At 41.7% G+C, this 8,176-nt stretch overlaps 1 pseudogene; it reads left to right on the plus strand.

The window, feature by feature from the left end:
• Nucleotides 1–6,041: 6,041 nt before the first annotated feature.
• LOC129852853 (aspartate aminotransferase, cytoplasmic-like) lies at nucleotides 6,042–7,689 on the plus strand (annotated as a pseudogene).
• The last annotated feature ends 487 nt before the right edge of the window (nucleotides 7,690–8,176 follow it).

The raw sequence follows: 8,176 nt of genomic DNA on the forward strand, positions 1-8,176 counted from the left end.
AATAGAACATTTAGAACAAACGGCTGGGTCACGTCGATAGATATAGAACTAAAAAACTGAGCGACTGGGTCGCATCTCTGGCAACCAAACCAATAGAACGAATGACAAGCTGGTTTAGGTGGCAACCTTAGATTTGTGTTGGAACTATATCTTGTGGAAGGATAAAATATGAATAAATTATTCTAAATAAAGTTAATGAAAATATGTCCATTATTTGATTATGTTGGTAACCCGTTGTATAAAAGTGATAATGCCCTTGAAGCTGGTGTTTGGAGGATATATTGGCACAATACCTGTGCCAATATATCCTCCAAACACCAGCTTCAAGGGCATTATCACTTTAAAAAAAATCTGATTTATTGAATTCTCCCTGTGGTCTATTTTAAAGGGCACTTAATTTAATATAACAGGCTTTTAAAATACAATATTGGCTATTTCTACTTAATGCAAAAGGCACTCTTTTCATGACTTTTTTGGTGAAACCAAATAGTTTAGGTTAGGTTGAAAGGACACCACGCTACTGTTCTTAAAAGTCCAAATTGTTAATATAAATGTTGATATAAATGCCTAGTTGAAGTGGGAACCCTCTCCATTGGGTCACAACAGGTAGGTAGGATACATATATATTATGAATAGTCCTTCACAAATATGTCATTTAGTAGGCCTATTTATTATATAGCCTTAAAGTAAAAATTACACGCTTGTATTACAGTAAAGTAAATGCCACGTTTACCTGTTCTGTCGCACTTCCTGGAAAATTGCAGCACTAAGCATGGACCGACGCCGACGTCTGGACGTCTTTTTTAGGGCCAGTCTTGATTTCAAACCAATCATAGGCGTCTATGTTTGGTTCAGATTTTGGTCTTATTTGGGGACGGAGCTCATTTGAATAATACCCAGCATCACTTTACAAGTGTTCGTTTAACATTTACATTTTGGTCATTCAGCAGACACTCTTATCCAGAGCGGCACACAGTCAGTGCTAAGATAGATAAACAACATATCACAGTCATGGCAAGAAAAAAATATTTCTGCAATCGTTATTGAGGATGTTTATTTAACCTTTATTTAACTAGGCAAGTCAGTTAAGAACAAATTCTTATTTACAATGACGGCCTACCAAAAGGCAAAAGGCTTCATGCAGGGACAGGGGCTGGGATTAAAAATATATATTTTTTATAAAATATAAATATTGGACAAAACACTGTATAAAGAGAGAACAAAGACAACAACATAGCAAGGCAGCAACACATGACAACACAGCATGGTAGCAACACAACATAACAACAATATGGTAGCAACACAACATGGTAGCAGCACAAAACATGGTACAAATATTATTGGGAACAGACAACAGCACAAAGGCAAGAAGGTAGAGACAACAATGCATCACACAAAGCAGCCACAACTGTCTAAGCCCTACTGGTTCAGACCTCCCAGAAGCACTGGAGACCTAGTCCTCACAGAGCTTATGGTGGGTACTGCTCCATAATCCAAATGTTTTTACAGTCTTTAGTAATGATGGCTGTTATCAATTTATTTTTAATTTTTTTTACTTGCTATATTGTATTTACTTCGCCACCATGGCCTTTTTCTATTTTTATATATATTTTGTTTGCCTTCACCTCCCTTATCTCACCTCACTTGCTCACATTGTATATAGACTTATTTTTCACTGTATTATTGACTGTATGTTTGTTCTACTCCATGTGTAACTATGTGTTGTTGTATGTATCGAACTGCTTTGCTTTATCTTGGCCAGGTCGCAATTGTAAATGAGAACGTGTTCTCAATTTGTCTACCTGGTTAAATAAAGGTGAAATAAATAAAAAACATGATATCTAAGAAGCCCTCATCCTTCACAGTACAACACCCGTTCTGCCAGTCGCATTCTGTTAAAGGTCCCCAAGGCACACACATCCATAGGTTGCTTGTCTTTTCAGTTTGCTGCAGCTAGTGACTGGAACGAGCTGCAACAAACACTCAAACTGGACAGTTTATCTCAATCTCTTCATTCAAAGACTCAATGATGGACACTCTTACTGACAGGGCAGTGACTACTTTGAAATTCATGCTGTTTTAAAGATTGCAACATAGAATATGTATTATTGCTTCAATCTTCAGTTGGCTCCCCTTTCCCATATTAAATGGATTTACAAATTATTATTGTCATATAATGCTTACTTCATTGAGAAATTTGGCCATTATTTGGAAATTATTGACCAAAAAAGACATCTTGTCAATGTCTGTAAATAGTGTCTTTTCAACTTTAATTCAGAACCGAAAAGAAACCTGATTTCAGTATTTCGGAAAATACTTACTTTAAACGTCAGGAAAATACATATGTTCACCTTTCATTCAGAACCTTTAATGAATGTCTGGAAAATACATCTAAAATTCATATTTTCAATGTCATTTTGCTTACTGGGTGTAGCTTCTGTGCAGAGGTCATGGCGGCTTGAAATCAATCAATCAATCAATCAATTTTATTTTATATAGCCCTTCGTACATCAGATAATATCTCGAAGTGCTGTACAGAAACCCAGCCTAAAACCCCAAACAGCTAGAATGCAGGTGTAGAAGCACGGTGGCTAGGAAAAACTCCCTAGAAAGGCCAAAACCTAGGAAGAAACCTAGAGAGGAACCAGGCTATGAGGGGTGGCCAGTCCTCTTCTGGCTGTGCCGGGTGGAGATTATAACAGAACTATGCCAAGATGTTCAAAAATGTTCATAAGTGACAAGCATGGTCAAATAATAATCATGAATAATTTTCAGTTGGCTTTTCATAGCTGATCATTAAGAGTTGAAAAACAACAGGTCTGGGACAGGTGGCGGTTCCATAACCGCAGGCAGAACAGCTGAAACTGGAATAGCAGCAAGGCCAGGCGGACTGGGGACAGCAAGGAGTCACCACGGGCGGCAGTCCCGACGCATGGTCCTAGGGCCCAGGTCCTCCGAGAGAAAGAAAGAGAGAAGGAGAAAATTAGAGAGAGCCAAGATTTTCAAAATGTTCATAAATGACAAGCATGGTCAAATAATAATCAGGAATAAATCTCAGTTGGCTTTTCATAGCCGATCATTAAGAGTTGAAAACAGCAGGTCTGGGACAGGTAGGGGTTCCATAACCGCAGGCAGAAACAGTTGAAACTGGAATAGCAGCAAGGCCGGGCGGACTGGGGACAGCAAGGTGTCAGCATGCCCGGTAGTCCTGACGTATGGTCCTAGGGCTCAGGTTCTCAGAGAGAAAGAGAGAACGAGAGAATTAGAGAGAGCATACTTAAATTCACACAGGACACTGGATAAGACAGGAGAAGTACTCCAGGTATAACCAACTGACCCTAGCCCCCCGACACATAAACTACTGCAGCATAAATACTGGAGGCTGAGACAGGAGCGGTCAGGAGACACTGTGGCCCCATCCGAAGAAACCCCCGGACAGGGCCAAACAGGAAGGATATAACCCCACCCACTCTGCCAAAGCACAGCCCCCACACCACTAGAGGGATATCCTCAACCACCAACTTACAATCCTGAGACAAGGCCGAGTATAGCCCACAAAGGTCTCCACCACAGCACAACCAAGGGGGGGCGCCAACCCAGACAGGAAGTTCACGTCAGTAACTCAACCCACTCAAGTGACGCACCCCTCCTAGGGACGGCATGAAAGAGCACCAGCAAGCCAGTGACTCAGCCCCAGTAACAGGGTTAGAGGCAGAGAATCCCAGTGGAGAGAGGGGAACCGGCCCTGGAGAGACAGCAAGGGCGGTTCGTTGCTCCAGAGCCTTTCCGTTCACCTTCACACTCCTGGGCCAGACTACACTCAATCATATGACCTACTGAAGAGATAAGTCTTCAGTAAAGACTTAAAGGTTGAGACCGAGTCTGCGTCTCTCACATGGGTAGGCAGACTGTTCCATAAAAATGGAGATCTATAGGAGAAAGCCCTGCCTCCAGCTGTTTGCTTAGAAATTTTAGGGACAATTAGGAGGCCTGCGTCTTGTGACCGTAGCGTACGTGTAGGTATGTACGGCAGGACCAACTCGGAAAGATAGGTAGGAGCAAGCCCGTGTAACGCTTTATAGGTTAACAGTAAAACCTTGAAATCAGCCCTTGCCTTAACGGGAAGCCAGTGTAGGGAAGCTAGCACTGGAGTAATATGATCAAATTTCTTGGTTCTAGTCAGGATTCTAGCAGCCATATTTAGCACTAACTGAAGTTTATTTAGTGCTTTATCCGGGTAGCCGGAAAGTAGAGCATTGCAGTAGTCTAACCTAGAAGTAACAAATGCATGGATACATTTTTCTGCATCATTTTTGGACAGAAAATGTCTGATTTTTGCAATGTTACGTAGATGGAAAAAAGCTGTCCTTGAAACAGTCTTGATATGTTCGTCAAAAGAGAGATCAGGGTCAAGAGTAACGCCGAGGTCCTTCACAGTTTTATTTGAGACGACTTTACAACCATCAAGATGAATTGTCAGATTTAACAGAAGATCTCTTTGTTTCTTGGGACCTAGAACAAGCATCTCTGTTTTGTCCGAGTTTAAAAGTAGAAAGTTTTCAGCCATCCACTTCCTTATGTCTGAAACACAGGCTTCTAGCGAGGGCAATTTTGGGGCTTCACCATGTTTCATTGAAATGTACAGCTGTGTGTCATCCGCATAGCAGTGAAATCATTGCCTGAAGTAGAAAGAAGCAAGTCTGAAGAAAGCAGTCATCACAGACGTTGCCAAGATACAGAGTAACTAAATTGCATGTTGTGCAGCTAAGCAACAACCATAAACAAAGGCTTGGGAGCATGCTGTGTGCTGAGTCAGAAGAGGATAATACAAATACAAAGAAGCAAACCTGTAATACTGATGGTGGTGTGGTAGCCTACCACTGGAAATGTTCAAGTGCAGGGAATTACTTTTCTCTCCATATTCGTTGACACTCCTACTGCTGCACCAAATCCTGAAACCAAACTGTTGTCTGACGTTAAGAAAAATACTTATCTCAGCAAGGTGTATTTAGTGGGAAGCGATGAGTCAGGTTGAGCTGCGTGTGAACAGGTGGCCGACTTCAATGCATCTCAGACATGAGCGTTTGTTATCACTGTCTGGGCCAGCCAGCACAGTAGCCCCCTTAGAAAGTTGTTGCTTTGAGTAAGAACCACGGACTGAGTTTGCCAATGATTCATTTTCAAATATACTAAATGCCAGAATATTACTAGTATTGATGAAATAATATTTGTTTTATTATTTAATTTCCATGTGAAATTACTATTTTACAGCTTAATCTCAGTGAGGTTGAGGAAGGTCAGACCTCAGTCAGTGCTCCCGCTCATTGGGAAAATTATGCAACAGATCAGTACAGACTCCTCTCTCTGTCCAGAATATCCATCATCCTTTGGCCTTCCAGAATTCACCAGGAGAGCAACAGAATTGGCTTCGGGCAGGGACTGCCATGCCATTGTGGAGAACTGGGTAATGTTGACTGCCTACTGTATATTTTCCATGGATCAACTTTACCTCATGTGATCCTCACAGTTTGCTCATACTGTAGATGGCTTGCTGATTTATAGCCGAAAAACAAATTAAACAAGCACTGCACCCAGCAATCAGTCACAAACAGCCACCTGGACACACAGATAGGCCTATCACAAGCTCAACGGCAGCATACAGTAGCCTCTGCAATTTGGCCACCCCTTCCCTTGCCACACACTACTTTTTATATAACCAATCAACATGAGCTTGTAAGTGGCATCGGATAATGAATAATGACTGCGACTGAATTGATTGTACCGACCTCCCTTGTGCTCATAATATTGTAGGTGTTGTGTGTGCAGACTGGGCTGTACTGGGGGCTGAGCTCTTGAAGCAGCAATGTGAGCGGTGTTTGGTGTGTGCCAGTCTATCTTTCCTCCCCCTGTGATGGTAAGTAGGGGCTTAGCAAACTATTATCACAAAAGAAACATGTGCATAGTAAAAAAGCACAATCAAAAGGGTAGAGGAATAGTATTGGTATTACTGACAGTATTGGTGCTGAAACTGGAAAGTGATCATGTTCCTTTTTGCAGACTCCTTGACTGGTATCGCTAAGGCAGCAGGCATCCAGGATGTCCGTTGGTACCGGTATTGGGATATGGAGCAGAGGGGTGTGGGTGTGCAGAAAATGATGGCAGATCTGGAGATGGCTCCAGAGCAGTGTCATTGTTCTGTCTGCTTCTTCTCACTGCCCTACTGGTTCAGACTTCCCAGAAGCACTGGAGACTTAGTCCTCACAGAGTACTGCTCCATAATCCAAATGTTTTTACAGTCTTTAGTAATGATGGCTGTTATCAATGTTTTTTTATATTCTTTTGAGGTTGTTGTTCTAGTAGTCCTGTTCAGTCTCCTCGTGCTCTCTCTCTCTTCTCTCTGAATCTTTCTCTCTTCTACACTCCCAGAGGAGTAGGTTTTTTGCTGTCTTCCTTCTGCCTGCACAGGGCCCATGCCACGGGGTCTTTGAATAAGACTCCTGGCCAGTGCATCAGTGTGCCTCTCTGGGGATGGAGCTTCTGTCCTTCTCCTACAGCTTTGGGCTTTAAGGTCACTTCAATGGTGACTCACTTCAATGGTTCACTTGCCTCTCAGTGTATCTTTCATCGAATGTGATGATTGCAAGATCACAGGACATACAGTAGACTGACAGTTTTGTAGGGAAATGCATTGTCTTATATAGTAGGCATCCTCAATTTGTCCTTACTGCAAGCGAGCGGGTTGGGAACCTCTTTTGTGCCCTAAAGCAGAGCTCCAAACTGCTAGCCGTTCAGTCCCAGGCCTAATCATTCATCATAAGCTAAATAGACCTCTGTGTAAATCCCTGTCCTAGGCAGTAGGGAGTGAAGAGCATGGTGGAGAGAGGCATGCTGGTCAGAGAGAGAAGCTCAGGCTTCTGGGATGTCCTGGCAGCTGAGATCACCTGATCCAGCATGGTGGACTGTACTGCTGCACTTGGCTGAATGGTGAGCAAACCATCTTAGTCAAGCTCAGAATTTGTCATCTTTTGACCAATTCAAACAGAACAATGTAGCTACTCCATTTAGGCATTGCAACTTCCGGTCTACATTGATCGTGGAATTGGTCGAAAGTCTAAGAGCATTTGAAAACATCAAGACAGGTTGCTTTTGTTTCTTTGCTTTTAAAGAACCAGCATTCTCTACCTAGACTTTGCTGTCAGCACTTTTCTCACACAATTTCCATGTCTAGTTTGCTTTCATCCACTTTATTCTCAAATATATTCATTATACCATTATCAATGATGCTGTACAGTTTTCCTGAACTGAATTGAACCCCTTTTAGCCGAGCTGAGTTGGAGCAGTCATGCTTTGTAAAAGCGTCTGATAAATGACATAATATACAGTATTATGTCCATGTCCACAATGCTCAATATAATAATTGCCAGTTATTTTGTACTAATACACTACCTGGTACCAGTAAATGATGTAAAATAAAATAAGTGCTATGTTCCATGTTGAAAATGTATTTTCTTTGATCTTCGATTATGACCTCTTCCCCTGGCTCCTTTAGTCCAACAAGTGGAATTAATGGAAAATAGTAGACATATCTACCTGCTTCCCAATGGCTGTCTGAATGTGAGTGCTATCAACAGCCGTAACCTAGACTACGTAGCTGAGTCCATCCACCTTGCATTGACCTCTGTCTTCTGAAGTCCGGGCCCTCATTACATTATAGTGACAGCCTCTATAAAACTCTTATTCAGCTTGACTAAATCCTGTGAAAGAAGCATCTTTATGTCACATAGAGTACCAAACGAATGAGTGCTGGACGCATAAGGAAAATGGCGTTTAGTTATCATTTGAAACAAAGTGTAATGTCAAGCTTTCAAATAGAGATTGGGAATATGAATTATTATGAATAGCTGGAGAAATACGGTGGGCATGTAGTTGTGGTGTGATGGTCCAGTAAGGAGCACTCTTTCCTCTGGTCTCAACCTGGTCTCAGAGTATTTTGTATTATTCTGTATGTAAATCCGAGACATCCCATTTAGTAATGGTGATATGTTACATTTCGTATGAAATGTATTAATTTGTGGATGTCCATCACTCATTTCATATGATATGTTATGAATTACAGTTCTTATTATATCTTACGAATTTGTAAAACGCATGATACTGTATGTGACCGACCGGCTAT

Source organism: Salvelinus fontinalis, chromosome 4 (assembly GCF_029448725.1).
Source record: "Salvelinus fontinalis isolate EN_2023a chromosome 4, ASM2944872v1, whole genome shotgun sequence".
NCBI classification, from domain to species: Eukaryota; Metazoa; Chordata; class Actinopteri; order Salmoniformes; family Salmonidae; genus Salvelinus; species Salvelinus fontinalis.